Here is a 21,488-nt window from a genome sequence, read left to right as displayed (position 1 = left end):
ATTGTTTTTCTTGTTTTTGTTTTGTTGTGTGGACCCCAGGAAGACTAGCAACCACAATGTGGAAGCTAATGGGGATCCTAATAAATTAAGAATAAAGAATAAAGAATAACTTTGTCAGAAGGTAACAGGACAACAAAATAGAGCCAAATTATTAATATTAAACTTATCTAAACCTGCAAAATCGAAACTTTACAGTTACGCAGCATACTCAGTAATGATTAAAGCACAAAAGTAATGGAATAGTCTCCAAATGAGCAGAAATTCAACCACAGAAAGGCTCTGTAACCTGTTGTCTGTATGTGGTTCTCTCTCTGCTGGACCCAGCTGATCCTGCCTGCTCTGAGCTGGCGCTACTCTCCCAACACGCGTCCTGTGGAACAGGAAGGAGCAAAGCCGTGGCGCAGCCGTCACGCGGCGCACACGCGTCCTGTGGACTTTCAGGGTAAGCTACAATGACAGTCTGTAGAACCGATAATGTGTCAAAGCAAACTAGCTGGCTGACGGTGTTCTTTTAGCAGCCCAAGGAAATTGGCGTTCAGCACAAAGGTGAACGTTTCTAGACTTCATCTTCCGCTTTTTGTGAATAGGCATGAAGGCCTCATGTAAGTAAACAAATGAGCTTGCTTACAGGTGGTTAGCTTGAGATTTGTCATTGCAGGTATGACACCTGTTTTGAGGCCAATTTTCACTGACTCAAGGAGGACAACAGCAAGAGCAATTACTGGTTATGCTAAAATGCCAGTTTATTAGGTACACCTATGCAGTCTTTCACAACAGCCCTGAATTTAATTATGCTCCAAGTTATTGAAAATATTCTGTTTGTTTTGTAAAAAAACACATTAAGATATGTGTTATACTAGTCATTTAAAACTACTCAGTTTTTGTGCTTTGAAAGTATTTTGTTACACTGACACTAGTGAATGTTATGTTGTCCAGCCTTTTCTTACAAGCAAGGAGGGCCAAATGACAACCAGCCACTAAATACATGGAGTACATAAAGCATAAACTACTTAAATGTTACTTTTAAAGTTTAAGCAAAAGTAAAGCAACATATTAAACACTTAAGGAGGGTAGCAGCAAGACACAGCTTGTGACAAAGAGCTGTAAATAGGCCAGTAAGCTGCAGTGAAAAGGTTAAAAATGTAATGGATCAAAGCCATTCAGAATCCTGTTGTAGAATGGCAATAATTAAATACTTCATCTGAAATTTACACCAAAATTACCTGATTAGCAAAGTAACTTTTAGTTGATTTGCACAGGTGTAAATAATAAGTTTAACAATGTCTGCATTCTGTTTGGGTGAGACTGTAACAAGGTTCTTTGACACTTGGATGAAACCCAACCATTGTTAATGTTATTACTTACACCTGCGCTCTACATCTTAGAGATTATAACATGTTAGCAACTTCAATGTAGTGGTCATGGGGTTTAACCTCAAATATACCCTAGCATGTGTCTGCATGTTATTCCCAGGTGCTGATTTGGTCTGAAAAATAAGGCAGTAGTTCCTCCATATATCTTGTGATTTTTGTTTAGCTCAAACTAGAGCAAAGGAAAAAAAACAACAGGAAATAGTCTCTTTGGCGTGACAACTTCCTTAATGTTTAGCTGTAACAAAAACCAAATAGATAATAAACCCTGATGATGATCTCGCTGTCAGCGCCTGCCATTTCATATGTAACAGATCAAATTATGAGAGACCTTGCAGTGCAGTGCCGGGGCTCAGCATGGGATTAGGGGGCAACTATCTCAAGGCTGTGCTTCTCAGATAACCGCACCTAAAGCAACCTTTTCTCAAACACACAATTACCCGGCTGCTCCCTCCCCCAATCCCCTTCACCACCTCCCTTTTGAATTTCATCAGGGGCTTAATTAGTATACAAATAAAACTTCCCTTATCTCCCTCTCGCCCTAATTGGCCTGTCTTTAGTTATGCCTGGTGAGTGTGTGTTAGTGTGTGAGAGAGCCGGGGCCCCTGTAATTAGGGTGACCGTGTTCACCTTTCCTCTCAGACGCACGGGTGCTCAGGCAGCCCATGGGGAAGGTGGGGCTCTACTTCGTGCTGTGTGCTCACATGGATGTGTGTGGTTGAGTGAGTGTTTGGGGTACGTGTGTGTTTGTATGGGGTTGTTGAGGATTATTGCTCTGCAATCATTCTTGGACCGTCCCAATGGTGTTCTCATGAGCCAGGAGGGCTTTGGGTGCTGCTGGTTCCCACTGAATGGAAGGGGCATCTTACTTTTTTCATTCTCTCCTTCCTCTCTGTTCCCCGCAGCTCCTCCAGTCCACAACTAAAGTGTTTATCGATTATCTCATCTCGCTCTTCAACAACTTAATATTGGGTGACAGTGCACTGTGTTCTCACCGTAATTAGAGTTCAGCTCCAAAGGTGGGGGTGCGGGGTTGTGCGGGGCAATTAGAACCCTTTGTTATTAAACTTGATTCATCTTCCTGTGCTGCTCTGCCTTGCTCTGCTCTGGTCTCCGCTGCTCTCCGATGCTCACCAAGGGTATCAGGCCATCCGGCCTCCTGAAATTGGCTAACTTGCAAATTATCATGTTTGCTGCGAGTCTTCCCCCCATCTGCACCCCCTACCCTCAACTCCCCTCACCCCTCACCCTTCCTCCTAGGTCTGCCTGCCTCACGATACCAATAACACACAGTAATAACTGTAAAGATCCCCAGTCAAATCCACTCAGATGCCTGGACTTACAATCACAACAGAAGTCCTCTAGAGCCGCTGAGAATACATCCTGCACTGTACCACAACACACATGGTTAGATGAAAGTGCTAAATGTTTGGTTGTGTTGTTTATGACTTTATAGTTTTTAATTTCTGTGTAGTTATGAGTCTAGATTAATTTCACCTTTCTGTTGTTTATACTTTCATTTTTACATCTGCCAAGAGGGTTTTGTTTTGAGATTAGCAGTTTTGTTTGTGAGTGAGGAACTGGACAATCTATGAATAGATACCAATAGACTTTGGTGGAAGGTTATTAGAGGGAGTGCCTCTTGTTTGTGTTATGCTAGTTTAACCACCAACACCTGCATTTTATTGAACAGAAAAAAAATCTGGCTGTTATGATTATTTTGATCATTTATGTTGGTGTTCTGATTTTAAATCTAACTTTGATGTGATAATCTCTGCTCTAAATTCAAACGACATCACATAATATATTTACATTTAGCTCAAAAAGCTTTACATCATAAACACAACCTTAAAACAAAAATAAATACATCAATATTGACAAAAGAAGAGAGCGCTTGATCATTAAACTTACTATGAATTCAAGATTAAATGTTACTGACACAAATCTGGAAAAGACCCACAGTTAAAACCTTCATTAAGACAATTGCTTTTGAATATAGTACTTTGCTGATACGCAGGTCTGCAAAGCTCAGATAATCCACAAAACATAATGTATATAGTATGCAGTACATGAAAAAGAGCAAAATCTGCAGTATGCCAAAACTTACCGGATGTCATACTGATTTGGGAAAATTTCTCAGTATGCATCAGACCAGTCTCCCTCGCGTACTGTTTCCCACAATGCAAAGCGCTAACGTCTTGCTTCTTCCTTTTTTTGACGGTGGGCACTCAGATTTTAGGTGCTCTGAAAATTATTAAATTCCATATAAATCACTTTGTAGCTTTTTAAATGATAAGTGAATGCTAAAGAAGCAGTTTATCTGTCAGCTTGGCCCTTGATTACTTCCGCTTTCCGAAACAGGAAATCCAGCAACGCCTGGCCCAGCATACTGCAGAACAGATCCAACAGAACAGTCATACTACATACTATCTTCAAACTTAGTATGCAGTATTCAGAATGCAGTATGCAGTACTTACTGCTAGGACACAAGCATCATAGCCTGTGTCAGGGTTGTTTGAAAATGTTCAATTTAGTGTTTATTTTAGCTCCGTTTCTGTTCTCTATGAAATGTTTCTTTTTGTTTTTGTTTGTTTTCCAATTCTACTGTAAACAAGACCTTAATGTAAACAAGACCTTGCCAAAAATATGAAAAAGTTTGTGGCATGGCAGAATAAACAATTTACAGTTTAATCAAACATCAGATTTTTTTTTTCCTGTCATCAACCTCGCAAACATCGCTTTAACTAGTGCCACAGCAAGTGCAGCCAATGAGATGATATTTCCATCTCTTAATTTCATTCACCGCCATCATTTCTTTTGAGAATAAATTGAAATCAATTAAACGAGAGCCAAACTTCAAGTGAAAACCATTACCTGAAGACGTGGAACTTATGGCACAAGTGAAAGACCACAAAATGGGTTTCTTGGCAGTTATTTACCAGTGCACACACACGCACACACAGACACGCACACACACACGCGCACACACGCACACACGCACACACACACACACGCACACACACACACACACACACACACACACACACACAAACACAGGACATCACTCATAAGGATGTTCTGTGGTAATGCTACAAATATCTTGTAATCAAGCAAATTTGAGGTCTGTTATTTGCAGAAGGTTAAAATGTATTCAATAAACACATCATCTTTTTGACTTTAGGAAATGGTTTACTGTTTTAGGCTTGCTCAGGAAAACAGCTGCTAGCTTGTTTATGGGTGTTTTGTGTCACTGTGAGCAACAGTGTAGCAAAAAGTGAACTTTACTCCAAACTTTATCTCTAACTGTCAACTGTGTGTTCTGTCTTTTTTTAACAGTCCATTGTTAGTCTGAAATTGTGATGTGAGTTGACAATATTCTCCCTTCCCTCCCTTCCACTCTGGCTGCTTCCCCAACTCCGTATCCCCACCCCTCCGTCCATTCTTTGTCTCTTCCAGAGTCTCCAGGAGCTTGATACGGAGCTTATGGGGAAAAGGAGGAAGATCAATCCTGGTGTCAGCATCTCAGCACACATCTCTCCCAGTAACGGCAGGACAAGTGTCAGCTGGAGGAGAGGCAGCCGCCATGCAGAGAGAGAGAGAGAGAGAAAGAGAGTGAGTGAATGGGGGGTGGGGGATACAGGGATGATGGTGGTGTTGGTGGGGGGGTGAGGATGAGAAAGAGAGCCCTCTGCATGGCAGCCAAGCGAGTGAGCAAGCGAGCGGCCCAGCCCAAGGGAGTGCACCTCCAGTAGACAAAAGATCAATTCTCTCCATTTCACTCTCAGCTCTTGATAACAAGCAAAAGTTCAGCAAGCCCAGGAGCTGTCTTCCCTTTGAAATGTGCATTCTGGTGTGTTGCACACATGCAGCTGCACAGATACTCTCGCACAAGTGGCATACACACAAACATGGTCACACTCATATCTTTTTGTTAAGGAAGAGGGAGGGGGGGGGCAGTTTCAAACATGACACCGTCATGTATGTGTTTTCTGTTTGTGAGTGATAAAAACTCTCATTTACCATTCTTTTTTGGGTGTGACTTCTTTTTGGGTCTTTTCATGTCTTTATTAATGGGACAGCTGAAGAGAGACAGGAAAAGAAAGCTGTGGAGAGTGGCAGGTGTCATGTAGGAAATGGTCACTGTGAAAAGTTGAGCCTGCAACGGCTGCATTGAGGGCTATAGCCTCTGTATATACGTATGCTTTAACCACTGAGCTAAACCAGGGCCCAGTGGGTGTGACTTTGCTCTTTCATCACTGTTAGACAAGTTATTTGTTTAAGATTGTATTATTATTATTATTTTTAAGTTATATTTTTGGGCTTTTGCCTTTATTGATAGGACAGCTTTAGAAAGACAGGAAATGTGGGGAGTAGAGAGTGGGGGAAGACATGCAGCAAATTGTCGCAGGAGTTGAACCGGCAACCTCTACGACGAGGACTATAGCCTCTGTATATGGGGCACTTAGACCGCTAGGCCACCAGCGCCCCAAGATTGTATTATGAACTGAAACACAACATTGTCTTCATCTAGCCTTTTTCTTTTTTCTCTTAGTGCACCAGGTTAAAGTGTTTTTCTTTTAGTACAAAATAGGGATGTACACAATTAATCGATTATCGATTAATTGATTGTTAAGAAATTACTCAAAACACTCGGTTACGCTCCCGGCTGAAACCTGACCTAATACCCGTTTATTTTTCTCAATAAGAGAAGGCAGAAACTGGACACTGTGAGTCTGAAGTACTTTTCTGTTAGTATTATGAGCCTTCACATTATAAGACTATATCCATTATAGACTATTTTATGAGCCTGATTGTTGATAATCAGTGTGAAACATGTACCTGTATTTGGGGCGCCTGGGTGGCCTAGCGGTCTAAGGGCCCCATGTACAAAGGCTACAGTCCTTGTCACAGGGGTCGCCGGTTCAATTCCCAGCCACGACCCTTTCCTGCATGTCTTCCCCCGCTTTCTACTCCCCACATTTCCTGTCTCTCTTCAGCTGTCCTGTAAAAAATAAAGGTAAAAAGCCCAAAAAATATAACTTAAAAAAAAACAAAAAACATGTACTCGTATTCAATCCCTTCAGTTATATGCATTTTGTTGCTGTAGAAAATATAATTTAGGGGGAAAAAAACGTATTTGGCATTGTTTTTGATGTAATAATAATAATAATGTTTTTATCATTGATTAATTGATAATTGATCGTTAACATTTCCAAAAATCAATCACGGAAAATACTTAAAATGTACATCCCTAGTACAAAATATTCTTCCTGTACAATATCTCACAAGCCTCCCCAATGCATCGGTGGACCACCCCACCGTCTCTCAAAGTCCTGCAGGCAGTGCCGACTGATTTTCATTGGGTTTAAGGAGTTTTAGAGTGGGTTACTTTGAAGTTCTGAAGTTGTAGTTATTGTTTCCTCGATGAAGATACTTGTTCCACAAGTTTGTCATCAGCCGCATCCAAAACTTTTGACATGTTACTAAATGTCCTTTCTGCAGTGAAAAAACACATTTCTTCGTCTGTATTTGGTTCAAGATAATAAAACAGACTGTAAGAGAAAACAGCACCAGACAGGAAGCTGTTGCATTTGGTCATAATCAAAACATAATTTGTGACAGCATGCCGAGCCAAGTGTGTGTGGTTTAGATCATGATTGCGGGTAATGTTGTTATTGGCAGAGGGCAACAGTCAGTCCAACCAGAAACAGGCATTTTGAAGAGCTTCATTTTGTTTTTCCTGCAGACACAAGTGTAATTGATAACATACTCATTTAGCAGAGTTTATAGAATATATTGTTTCCTTCCTGTTTGTGCTGGTGCTCAAGTCACAGCATTTGTTTTTGTTAAATTTTAAAGCTTTCTCGCAAAGCCACATGTTTGTGGGTGAGTCCCGAGATGTTCCTCATTAAAAGTAACAACTTTTTAAAAATGTTTTAATGATTGAAATAATTTTCAGATGAGTCTGATGTCACATTTATATAGGCTGTTCTTTCTCCAACACCAACATAATTTATTTAAACACTGTATCTCATAGTATGAGCTTCTTAACAACCTGTTCTATCTCCGATTCCCATAAAACTGTCATTTGTCAAGAACATTTTTTAAAACATATGGCCAAGGTTCTTGTGCTTGGAAGTCAACAACCAAAATTCTCACAAAACTGGCTTAAGTTGATCTCATTTCCTTGTTTGGTGTTACTTGATGAGTCCTCATTGTCTATTTTAATGGTTAATTCATCCATGAAAGTTTACAATTTTCTGCAGAGTTCACAAGAGGCTGATGGTGTGTGACAGCTCTGTAGCTGGCTCTGTTTAAGACAACCATAAACAGAGAGCAGTTCTGTGGAGGTTACAACCTTGCCACTTCTCATCAGAGGCAAACCCAGAAAGAGGGTCACTTTGTCGGTATTCAGGACAAGCACTGACCCCCTGTACCTCTGAAGGGTTTGGCTGCCATTTAGCAAATGTTGATAGTGTGGAATTAGCAATATTTACCCCCCCTTACAGTCCTCCTTCACTTGGAGTCCAAATGTCATAACAGAGTCTGTGTAATGTACCCAATGATTAGGTTTCTCTCAGGGACCCCTACTCTTGTCCTCTAACAGATGTCTTTGTGTATGCAGATTTATTCACTGGGAATTTTTGCAGACATCGTCATTACACGGACATCCATAGTTAAATAGGCAGTAATTGCAGCAAAAGCTGTCATCCAGTCAGTGTTGTTTTTGTCATGTTCTGGCTGAAAGGAACAACTTGCATAGAGGGACAGCCTGTATCACACAATTGACCTTTTACATGATTTTCAATTACTGGGGAGAGAGGAGAAACAGAGGGGTCCCTGTAGTGCAGCTGTCTCTGCTGTCTTCTCTCCAGAACATCTGTCCATCGAACGTGGCATTGGCTCCTCTCTCTCCCCGTGAGGTCGCCTGCCTTGCTCAGGATGGGCAGGTGTATGCTGGGCCAGGCCTCTCTGTCATTAAGCGGCCCAGCTGTGCTGTCACGTCTGGCAGAGGCGGGTGTCATCCATGACCCTGTCTCAGCCCCCTCAGAGGGGGCATACATAGACCTTGACAGGGCAGCTGAGGGTAAAGCCACGCACGGAATATCTATGAAGGACGACCATGTCGTCCCCTCCTTGCACCCCAGTGGGCGCCACCTCTGCATGCTGGCCTACCCTCCTGCCAAAGTGCAGGATGGGCCCTCATCAGCCATGTCAGTCAATAAAAAGAGAGAACATCACACCTCCCCTCCTGCTGTGTCCTGTATGTCTTTTCAGAGGAGAGTACCACACTTGGAAAGAAGGAGATAGTGCTGGTAGATGTTTTCACTGCTGTATGGAGGGGAAACAAATATAATTCACTAATAGTTAGTCTTTTTTTTAAAGAAAAATTGCTACACAGCTTTTTAAGCTGAAAATGTACAGATTTTATTTTTGGATTTTCTGCGAATCAGGTCATTTAAAATGTATTAAGTTCAGATGACAAACAGAAAAAAAACAGTTAACTGTATCAGTGAATGACACTTAATTGGAATTTTGTACTCTCTTGAACCCCCCAATTTGTACTCTGACAACATTTTAAAACCTCATATTTGATCAAAAGCAATGTTCAAACTAAAAGAATAGTTAGGACTTTAACAGTCAGTACCAGCCAGTGTTGGCAACTAAATAGAGAATCTTATGTGACTGTGGCAATAAAAAGATACAAGCACTTGTTCAGATGATGAAATAATACTGCCTTGTGCACATGTTGCCTTGGAAACAAGGAGCTAGTTTTGTAACCAAAGTGTTTTTGATAAATTTAAATCAAGCTAAAATCGAGTGGCTTGTGTGGTCCGGACATGCAAAACTGATAAAGATGAAACAACTTAAAGGGGTTATGTGCTCCCTTGTCATTTCCTATTTACAATTTCTATGGGGATGTGTTTTAAACGTTTTCTCATTAAGTGAAAAATTGTTGTCTAGCGAGTATAGCAGAAGTGCGTTAGAATAATTCATTGGCATTTATTTCCCTGTAAGTAACACCAAAGTTGCAAGCAACTCAGAAATTCATGATAAAGTTGAGAAGCAGTATATAAAGATGACATGCCTCATGTCTTCTCTTCCCTCAGCTTCTACACATGCCATGGGATGTGTATGAATGAAGGAGGTCTTGGCTTTGTTGTGGGAGTTCATCACCAAGCCGGCCTGTTTGCATTTAAAAGTAAGTACCTCTTTTTCCTCTGGTTGATGTATTTATCCAATTCATATTAACTGCGTCCATTTTTAGCTGAGGGATGGCAATTTCACCTTGTGGCTTTGAAAAGATAAAGCCCAGGAAGTGACCGATGATACAGAGGGTTCAGAAGAGATTTTGTAAAATGGACTTGGACTGAGATGCTGAGCACAGTGGTCTGCAAAGGGGAGCAGAGGAATTAAACCATAAATTGCCCATCAGTGGGACATCTTGTCTAAATGGCACTCACATGAATTTTGATCAGACACAAAGATGGAAATCAGGAGCTGATTGCTGGAAAGAGAAGATGAGATATTTAATTTTACAAGCATGTTACATAGTCAGGGCTTTAGTTTTTGTTATAAACATTTCTTTTATTATATATACTTTCACACAAAGCTTTGCCTAATTACGGCTAGCAGCATGGTCAAAATTAATTACCTTTTGTGCTAGATAAATGTGAATGCTTCCAGAAGTTTGCCGATTAACTGAGGCTATACAAAGACACAACTTTCTGAATTGTACTTCTTTCCCACTGACTGATGCATTGACGATATGTAGTCATGTTTGTCTGTAAGTGATCAGTCTGCAGTTGCCCGGCCATCTCCAAAGTACTGCTGCCAGTTGTCAAGTTCTGCTTGTTTAATGTTTTGCAGCTCAGGGAAAAGAACTCCTTGGCCTACATTTTCCAAAGTGTTAATTAATTATGCTGTGGTCAGTCTGCCTCCTGATGTCAGAAAAAGTTGCCAGAAATGTAAGAGGTATCTTTGATGGCGATCTAAGGTGGAGTAACTCATTCAGATTGGACTTGGCTTTACCATGAAAACATTTTAAAATCAAAGTCTTTTTCTTGAAATAAAGATCTCTATTATGGAGCATCCTTCCCTGTCAAAAAAACTCTAAAAGACATATTCACCCTTAAGTAGAACTCAGATACAGTATGGTACTCATCCATATTGTCACCTTGCACTCAGACTTTTCAGCTCGTCCACTCTAAGAAATGAAATGTTGATTTTACTTAACTAAGTTATGTCAACCGGTTCCACACAACTGTGTCGTTTAAAATGGAAAAGAAAAACACTATTAATGTGAACAACATATATTAAGTAAATCTAACTTAATTATCTTACTTTAAAGCTACATGATATTACTACATTGCATAAACCCAACAACATTATGTTGGATTTACTGACACTACATTAAGTTAACTTAATATGATTGAGTTCAATTAATATAACACAAATTGATATTATTTATGTGGTAAGTTTGTATCAATGCAGCACCTTAGTTGTACTGGTTAAATCACAAAGTTAAATAAATACACTTTAAGTTGCCTTATTTCACTTTAGCCTTTATTATGCATTGGAAACCTTGACAGCATATCCCGTTAGGGGTCATGGGGACCTGGAGCCTATCCCAGCTGACTTTGGGTGGAAGGCAGGGTACACCCTGGACAGGTCGCCAACCGATCACAGGCTAACACAGAGAGACAGACAACCATTCACACACACACACACACACACTCACACCTACGGTCAATTTAGACCTGGTGAGCATGTTTTTGGACTGTGGGAGGGAGCCGGAGGACCTGGAGAAAACCCACACATGCACGGGGAGAACATGCAAACTCCACACAGAAAGGCACCTGCCCGACCGGGGATTCGAACTAGCAACCCTCTAGCAGTGAGGCAGCAGCGCTGCACCACCATGCATACACGTGCACTGTGTAAATTGAAAATGTGCTTATAAATAAAAATAAAGAGTATAGATGTATAATGTTACTCTTAACACCACATCTGATTAAATCCCTCCTTCCCACCATCTAAAGATGTGTGTCTGGTTTAAGCTAGCAGTTTTCCAAACTCTACCAAAATACATGACTGAGTGCAATAAAAGCTGAAAACACTATAAGCTGTTTGACACAATGTACAGTTTCACACCGTATTATTGTGGAAAAGTTTGTTCTTAACAATTTTTTCAAGGATGCCGGTTTCCCTCCGGGCAGGAGGCGTGTGACTGGCGACGATTGTCTGAGAATGCGTCATAGAAGAGTATCTTTGTGTGCGTGTCTGATTTAAGTGAGATGGTTATGTTCATCCAAATCTCCTGTGTTTTGTAGCCTTGACAACTCCTACTATTACGTTATTCCAATGAAACTTTGTTAATTTTTCTGTAAAAACTTAAAAGTTGTAATAAATTTACCACAACAAAGTTACACAATATGAACAATATCACTATTTAATTTCTTAGAGTGACACAGAGACATGATATTTCCTGATTGAGAGCTGGAGGTCCTCTAATCTGATTAAAGTTCTGTATGAATTTAGAGATGCTCAACAAGACAGACATGTCTGACTTTATGTTTCTCACTCAGAGCTCTATGATTAAGCTCACAAATGTTGTGGTTTTATTTGCCATGCATTTCAAACTCAACTGCTCATTTCTTCATCTAGAGCAGAAAACACTCAATCTCCGTTTGACCAGCTAGAAATCAAGAAGGCGATGTTTGTTTGGTCATTTTTGAGTTATTGGATTTTTTTTGTTCCAGTGTCAGTGGTGTAATTCCCAGCCTCAGCTACAGTATATACACACGTCTGGTGTTATTGGCAGCGCGCCTTCATCCACCGACACCTACAGCGTCCCTGGTGGCCTTTGTCACAGAAGAAAGAGAATGATCAATATCCCAGTTAAACTAGACTTTCAAAGCCGATCGTAGGGCCTCGTTCTGGGGCCATCTTCTTTAATGAATTTTCTTTCATTCCACACAAGTTTTTAAACATCAAACAATAAATCGGCCAGGGCACAGTAAAATATTTAGATCTATTGACTGTGTTTGAAAAATGTAGAGGGCAAAAACTCCAGTGGTTTGATGCTGATGCATTCTGAACACTTTAATCCACCCGAGTGTTTCCTTTTATCTGCCTGGGTTTCTCCAAAAGAGGGGAAAAGGGCCTCAAGAATGTTCTCAAAGATCCAACTACTCTCGTCTTTTAAGCTCCTTACCTTCAATTGCTTTTTTTCTAACAAATGTGGCTCTGTGATTCTTGGTACCAAGGCACAGGTTAAAAGAAAGATGTTTGATTTTCACTCAAATCCTGGAGCAATTGTTCATCTTAAATGACTCTGGGTACAGGACTTGTTCCAGAGGGAAAAAAATTAGCATGTTTTAAATATGATTCTGTCGTCTTGCTTAACCATAACTTTATTCTTGTTAGTAAATGTAGAGATGTGTTGTGTACTGCATGGCAGAGGTTGAGAACATCTGTTTTATACCTTTGGAAGTTTATTGAAGTAGTATTGCATTTCTTCCTCCCCGAGTCCTAAAACAAAGAAGTGTTAAAAATTACATGTATAGTAAAAAGCAACTTTGGGTTTTTTGCTGGAAACAGATTTTGACAAAACATCTTTATTCTGCCATGAAAGGTCTCAGAATAAAAGAATTCAGAGATGCTGGAGTATGAGCTATCCAAAATATCTTCTGTCTTTTAATATTGATGGGTTGTTTTCAGATGATACAAGCTAGAGATCAAAAAGAGTGTCTGAAAATACGCTATGCTGTAGAAACATTTCATGAGACTCAGCGAGTTTGAGCAGTACTACACTTCACTCAGTGTGTTGTGTGTCTTAAGTGCACATCACAGGCATTTTTTCTTACCTTACAAAGTCTTCTCTATAAGCTTATTGAAATCACAGTTTGGTTATTCTAGTCAAAGTCACATCAAGGTGAACATCATTGTCTTGTTCTGACCCCTTGAGGAGCCAGCGTTCCTGTTGTTCTAAATTGTACAGCGTGTATGCGTATCTTTGCATGGTTGGTGTGTGCATGTGTGTGTTTTGGCTGGCGTGACAGCCTGGCCTTGACGTTAAACATCTGTTGGGTGATTCATTCGGCTGTGGATACGGAGTGACACCAAAGCACATCTGCCGAGGTGCGGGCGATCCCTGCAACCTGCCCCTCGTAAGGCCCCAGCTTCACCACCCAAACCACTTTTTTGATGATTGCGTCATTTTCCCTCCTCTGCACTTCTGCTAATTCACAAAAGTGACATCCTGCTTTTTTCCCCCAGTTGTGCAGTCTGCAGAGCAGCAGATGCATAGCCTTGGGGAGATTTAGAAATGGCAAACATAATGAAACTCAAGAACATGGGAAACAAAGTGATCCCAGGCAAACCTCACTTTGTCCTTTTCTTAACAGAATTAACAAGGTGCTATGGGTATGCTTTTTGTGTTTTGAATATACATAATGCATCAAACTATAGGGGAAAATGAGATAAGATATCATTAAATGTTTTTTAGGAAGAGTTTGCCTTGGTCAATAGTTATACATGCAGCTGTGCTTATTTAACACAGTTCTATAACACAGTCATAAAGTATTTGATGTATGACGTTCTTTATATATTAAGTTTTATTATAGAGAAAGTTTTGACCGACAATTTAAAACATTCTAAACAGATACACAACAATTTGCACCAATTTGTGATTGTGAGTTGAAAAAAAAAAGACAAATGATATGTTCTTCATTTAAAAAAATATATTTTCTAAGCAAAAAAATCTTCATTCACTACAAAAGTGACAAAACCTTAGATAATGACAATGATTATTACAGCAGACCTAGATAAGAGTTTCATTTATTTTGGCACCAAATCAAGAACCAAATGTTGTCTATACAAATACACACAGGACAAATATATTCCACTGAGTGTACGGATTGAGAAATCATTTGAGTTTAAGTGACAGATGCTTCTCTTCACTAGTGTGCGAGGCATTGTAATCACTTGAATGAATACAGCTTGACTAATTAAGGTTATGCAGTTGGCTGGCTCTCTCCAAACAAAGCCCAAGTAATGTGGATTGTGTTGTAGCACAGCCCCCATAGTATAGTAGAGATGAGAGCGGAGTTGAAATGCTGTTCAGCCCGACGTGTCAGTTAAAAAAGTGCTGGAAAGATCAATCAGTGTAGCACTTTATTTTAACATCATATTCATGTTTCCACTTAGCTTAAAAATATGATGTTGTTTTGGGATAATAAGCTCATAAATTGATTTAGTGATCGTCTTGCTGCACGCTCTCAGCCCTGCTGTTACCATGACGAAAACACTGAGGAATATGACTGAGACACATTAAACAGAAATAGCTGATGACTTACAAACACAGCCAGAGCAGATGATGATGACTGAACGGGCTGCATGGCCGTTCCTGAGCTTGCTGTGCATGTTTGGCACAGATAGAGTCCAAGGACGTGTGAGGCCTTTGATCCTGTCTCTGGGGCGTCCCAGATGTTCATGTGCAGGGCAATGTCAAGTCTGGTTTATTTGCATAGGTAATGCCCGGCCGTTATAAGTACAAGTCATCCATCAAACAAAAAGGAGCATTTCAGGAACGCTTTTCTTTTTGCACAACTGAGCAATTGAGGTTTGTCTGTGAGGGAAGTCTTGATAGACCATAACCACATCTTCAGCTGTATGTGCTTTAAAGGGCCCAAGGCTTGATGTTTAGTCAGGGCACCCATGGGACAATGCACCTTCTGGTTAATCCAGATTTCTGAGAGAGCTATCAATCATTTCAAGAAAAGCTACATTTAATTTTTGTTTTCTATATATGTCACTGGTGTAGAAGTTGTCCTTCTTTGAATCACTGAATCATTTTAATCATGAGGAACTCATGTAAGTGCACCCTGACTGACCAAACAGCTTTGAGGAAAGTCTCCACCAGTAGGTGGCAGTATGATACCTGAATCTACAACTTCCCAAATCAAGACTCTTCAATCATTACTAAGAATAAGCACCATGACTATTGCAATTGACAACTTGAAATATACAGCAAGTCTGCTAAAATTATGTATACAAAGTGGTTTATTTGATATTTATTACTATTGCTACACAGATTTACAAAGTCAACATCCATATTCAAATGCAACATAAGACTTAGCATTTTTATTTTACAGTACGATAGAAACAATTCGCTCTTAATCAATGAAGCTGAGAGATTTCACTGAACAGGGATTTCAATTTTAAAAGTTAATGTTTTACGGGAAGGCATTCTTTAAATAAAATACTGTTGCATCTTAAACAAACATCCTGAACTTTGAAGTACATTGATTAAACTGAAAGCCATATTACAGAGGTTTTTCCTGTTGGCTGTATATTGTGTCACTGCTTAGAAACCACATTTGAGTTTGTATTTTATGTTTGACTCAGCAGGGCACTTATTATTGAGGATGGTTAAGGCTCTTGTATTTTTATTGTCATGTTTGATGCTGGATATACGAATTATAAAAAAATGTATACCTTTTTGTTTGGCATATTTGTTTTTTTATTTTGGGTTTATAAACAGTACGGATTTTTTTGTTATCTTACCTTTTTAAATACAAACAAATGCTCACTGGTCCTAAACCATTTCCTTCTTTTAACTGGAAAAAAATGCCAGGAATATTTCCTCTTCATGAGATCATATTTTCAACATCTCATTTCACTTTGTAATAACAGTGCAGCATTTACACATGATGCTGAAATCTTTTGTAAATGCCTTCTTTCGATATTGAAGGCATCACTCTTCCAACTGGCAGTGTGAGGAGAGAGCTCTTGCGAAAGCATGGGTGACAAATATTTCGCCTACAACTTATTACTTCAATACCCAGTGAAAGCAATTAGAAGGAAGCTGAAATCCAGGGAACCTAATGGGTTAATTTCTGAGGTTGTTGCTTCTGCAATCCAAGCGCAATGAATTCTCTTTGTTTGTTTAGAAACCGAGCTCTAGGTGGACATTTTTATTGACTCTTCGAAGTCACAAAACCATCAAACTTTGTGGCGGCGCTGAACACAACAGGCGTCCTGGATCAGACGGAATGAGAAGACACTGAATATTTTTGCAGCTTATTAAGTTAGTTCTCAAAATGTATTTCCTACAGATTAAAAAAAGGAAGGTGGTTGCACAATCTGCTACATTCACAGCCTCCACTCGGAATTAGAGATTTATTTTCTGAGGAGGAAAAAAAAATCAATTAGTGCTAAATTTATTCATGGATTTCTGCGATCAATGCAAGTCCACTCAGAGGGGCTCGCTGGGACCCAGTTCATCCCAGTTAATGTGTTTGAAGGGGAATTACCATTGATGTTGTTTTCCCTTCCTCGCAGGTCAAAGAGCATCTTGAGGCTGTCACGGCCCACCTGACACACGGGAGGAACCTCGGTCCACTCCTCCCAGACGTTACCCGTGAGGCACCTGGACAGCAAAGGGGATGGCGTGCAATGGCGGAAGATGTGGGGAAAAAGATAATCAGGTTGGTTAGCTGTGCTGAATCTAACATGTCCACTGTCAGGGAGTCTCTTACAAAGCTAATTGTGAATCCAATCAAAGCTGGGAATACTACCTATTGATTTACCTCACTAAACACACAATAAACAAACACACAGGGAATACAGTACATGTAAATTCACTCACAAATGGCTTCCACGTCCACAGATTATTCATATAATCTACAGTAGTTCTCAGTGTTCCACTATTATACTGCTCTGTTAGGTGAAATACAGCTGTTCCTCACTCTCTTTTAATTTGTTGCAACCGCTGTAATTTAAATTCACATGACCTTTCATGACTTCTTGATTGTTTTCATAATTCTCACATACTTCATAATGCCGCTCTGAAAGACATGCGGTGTGATCTTCAGAAAATGTTCCTTCAAGGATATTCTTTTCGCTCTTCGTATTGATTTCAAACACTTCCTGCACACAGGCTATATTTCAGGTCAATTAGACATATTTGGGCATTTGCAAATCATTTTTTTCTCTCAGATCCTGGGGCTCTAAAACTGCACTTTTGGCCCTAACAGCACTGCTCAGAATCTCTGTGGAGCTTGACATTTTGATCCGCAACAGAGACTAAATGATAACCGTTTCCTTGTAAATACTGTTGCCTGCGGGGGAGGGTTTAAAGAGACCAAGAAGGACTTTTCACTCACTCACTTGTTTATATTCACTACTCATCTGAATACGGACAGCTTAAGCATGTAGAATATAGTGTACATTGCAAGCAGCACAGTGAGGCTGCTGAGTTAAGTAGTGCAAAGGGAGACCCATAATTACGGCAAATTATTGTTAGTAATTTTCTAAATTCCTCTGCTTTTACACTTACAAATTATGTAATTATGACCATTTCCCAGAAAGACGGCAAATAGGTTGTGGTTACTCAGTTCAGACTTTTTTATCCAGACAATATAATTCAATTATCTTTCTTTCTGTCACTGTCTTTGTTTTGTTTTTCTATAAAGAGAATTTCTTTAGAGGTTTTTTCAGTTCATGTATGAAAGAACAAGCTGCCTTTGTTTGAAGTGTTCGGTCTTGGCATCTGTGATCACTCTCATTAGGGCTCTCCTCTCACTGAGAGCAGAAACACTCCAATTCATTTATTTTTATTTCAAACATATCATTGACTGCTGTCTGAGCTTGCATCCACATCTGAGAGAAAGTATTTATTTGAACCTAACAAACGCCCCTCTCTTCAACATTTTTAAATATAAATGGAGGAGGGATCGATTAGTCACTCGCTGATTTTTGTGTGTTTTTCCCCTCACTCTGAAGAAACATAAAGCAAGTAAATAATTCCTTTTACCAAAAGAGTGCGGAGATGGGATGGAATATTTATTTTGCCTTGAGAGAAAGTCAGTGCTACAGTTTGATGCCTGTGTATTGTCATGACAACCTTAGGTCTCTGACACTTCATGGCGAGATGACAACTACCCACCAGTACTGTGTACATGTTGAACCGGCAGCGCCCACACACTCTGGGAGATTGACATAAACACTTTTTAATTGAGCTGCAAATGTTGTCAAAAGATGGAGTCATTATTTTAGCATCCCTGAGGGGAAAATCTGCTCATGCAAAAAGAAAAAGAAATGTATAATTAATACAGCCAGTCACATTATGCCTGATGTGAGGCTGCACAGATAGGGTAATGTTACGTTTTCACTGTGGCGCTGTGAGCCTCCCCTAGATTGCTGATAGTGTTCAGTGCTCAGCGGCTGGCTCCAGGGAAAGATTGCTCCTTGTCACATCCTTATCAAAGGAGCGTTTTGCTCCTTCCTGCTCTCACAGTTCTTATTTCACAAGAAGGCCTGTGATCCTTTATACGTGTGTGGATCTTTCTTCAGCTACCCCCCCCTCCTCTTCACTCGCTCAATGCTCTGCTGAAGATCAATTGTGTTTGCACTGTATGTGAATGTGTATCAAAGAGTCCCCACAGTCAGTGCCTCCACTTATAAGGTAATGTACTGACACGAGAGATTCCGGGGGGACCGTGCAAGGCTCTCCATGTACAGAAAATGTTGAGCAGAGGGAAAGGTTGGGAGGAGTGGGGAACACGGCAGTCGTATAGCGTAGGAGGAGGAGGGCTGGATTGATAACACACACCAATTACACAATATTACCATGGCATTTAAAACAACTATAAGCCCTCATGCATAGAAACACAAACACATAATGTTGTCAGAGAATGGTTTCAACGTGAAGGGCTCCTGACCCGAGTGTATTCCACTCTGACTAATCTCCCATCGAACACCTTTTCTGTTTCACAGAGCCATGGGGGGATACACTGTCAGTGAGAACTTTCATAGCAGCAAAAACACTCAACCCGGGTTGTTTTATTAATCCTTCAGACTTATGAAGGTAGCTGTCCGCGCAGAAGGGGAATTATTCCCATGCATTTCAATATTATATTGACCTTATAACTAGCCAAGTTTAAGTCATAAATCCATAGCTGCTCTTGTCTGAGAAGTGGGCAGCCTGGTGCTCACAGCTCCTCCTTCCTGCGCTCGCACTTTTACAGCTGAGGTGGGAGGCAGGTCAAATACAAGGCTGGGGCTCTGCTGAATTTAACCCAGCCAAAGGAGAGAAGTGGGAGGATGCAAGTGATGGCCTGTGTGTGTGTGCAGGGCGTATGTGTATTTAATAGCAATAGGATGAGGGACGCATTGTCCGTTTGATCTGTATATGTGCTGTTTTATCTATGTGTGGATACATAAGCAGTGACAGAAGGTGACCCCTGTGTCAGCAGTTTATTATGTCCAGTTCATTTGCTAGGCCAGACTCGATTGGCTGTCAGTTTTACTGCCTGACTGTGTCAGCTGGACAGTGTTAAGTCTGATGGAGTGTTTTTTGCCTCTGAAGCCGTCCTGAGCAGAAGGCAGGGAGAGCTAGTTTATAACAGGTTCAGTGACAGGTTTTCAAAACACGCTGGCCATGAATATGCAAGCTCCTCCACAAACAGCCTGAAAAAAAAAATGCTTGATGTGGCTGAATCTGAAAATAAGCAATTTTGCCATATTCAAGCAGCAGCATTGACACTTTCAGCATATTTCTCTGAAAGTCTCACTGTCTGCTTGGTTTTAACTCTGTAGCACGAGTTAGAGCGGAGAGTTTCTTGCCTGTTTCATCACTAAATATTAAATAATGTTTCACTTTACTGTCACAACATAATGAAAACAGGAGAGACATGTGCTCAGGGATAAAAAGAAATCAGAATTGGATGTTTTTGAGGAGTTGTGATATTTGTGCATTTTTTAATTATGTGATTTTGCACAAGTAACATGTCTTGATTGATTGGGATAAGGACCTCCTCTTAGCTCCAAATGTGCTCCCACCCCTCCCCTGTTTAATGCAAATTAAGGGAACATGCCCCTTTGATATTGAAATGATCTCACTGCTTTCCTACAAACATTTCAGCAGAAGAAATGGAACCGTGTGCACTTCTTACTGTAAATTACATTCACCTCACAATGGCAGTGAGCTTCACCGGGAACCGGAGTTAGTGTTTTTTTTTGTTTTACGAACACAAAAATTACACCTACAAATCATCAAAAAATGGTTAAATCATTATTCAATCAAGTTCATTCAAGTTAAAAAACATAGTGAGTGATTAAAGTAGATAAGTGTTAGAAATTGTTTCCATATTAATCTAATTGTTGTGATTTTGTTAATTATGACGTATTGTTTAAAGCTGCCTATCACAACTCTACAGAACTAAGACTGTCAAACTGTATTCTCAGAATCAGAAATACTGTATTCATCCCGGGGAGGAAAATTTGGTCATTATAGAGCTCTTATAAACAGTATGGTTTTTTTTGTGAACAACTTTTTTATTTGTTTTTTAAAGGTAAACAGAAACATCACTCTGACAAGTGTAAAGGCACAATGCTATCAAAAATAGAGAAAAAGAAAAGGGACAGAGAAAAAAAACCCAGTATAAACAGTATGTAAGAAAGTAAAAATATTATTAGAAAAATGAATAAAATAAGATATAAATATGAATAAATGAAATAAAGATCAAATGAAATAGAATAAAATAAAATAGTAATAAAGTATGTACAGAAGCGCAGAATAGTTAGAATTAGCTATGCACAAAAGCACTGGAAATTAAGGTGATATATGTAAGGATGTTAAAGTGGCAGGGATATTGCACAGTGTATTACACATGCTCAGTGTTCTTTCACTATTTAGTTAAATAGGAAAAATTATCATATTTGAAAACCTGGGTTTATTATCTTCTTTCTCTCGGTTAGATATCTGGCTTAAAGACTTATTGTCCGCATTATGACATTCCTTAAATGATCCCCTTAATCTGAAAAATAAATGATTATTTTATTGAACAGAAGACTCAAGTATTTAAAGTCCAAAACAGCGTTTCAGTGGAATACCTAACAGTATACAATGGAACAAAAATTGACAGATATACACCATGGACTATTTTTATTACAGTATTACATTTTGTACCATCAGAATCATGAATTTATTTCACTAAATACCCTCTGTTTCTGTCCCTTTAAGGTTTTTTCAGAAATGATAACACTAAGAAAAATTGTTTTATACTGTATACCTTGTTACTGTAAATTATTTTCTGAGAGGTCTGTCTC

The 21,488-nt window shown here is 39.7% G+C and overlaps 1 long non-coding RNA gene across 5 annotated transcripts in view; it reads left to right on the top strand.

Moving 5' to 3' along the window:
- The first annotated feature begins 342 nt into the window (after positions 1–342).
- The window catches only part of LOC117816401, a 73,066-nt gene continuing 51,920 nt past the window's right edge, over positions 343–21,488 (top strand). For 4 of the 5 annotated variants that reach the window (XR_004631948.1, XR_004631947.1, XR_004631945.1 and 1 more), the window contains exons 1-4: positions 343–442; positions 4,827–4,982; positions 9,482–9,573; positions 16,719–16,864. This is a non-coding gene — a long non-coding RNA (uncharacterized LOC117816401). The other variant, XR_004631946.1, reaches the window with a different exon arrangement.

Source organism: Notolabrus celidotus, chromosome 7 (assembly GCF_009762535.1).
Source record: "Notolabrus celidotus isolate fNotCel1 chromosome 7, fNotCel1.pri, whole genome shotgun sequence".
Taxonomy (NCBI): Eukaryota; Metazoa; Chordata; class Actinopteri; order Labriformes; family Labridae; genus Notolabrus; species Notolabrus celidotus.
The sequence above is the reverse complement of the archived record's forward strand: the minus strand, read 5'-3'. Positions and strand labels throughout refer to the sequence as shown.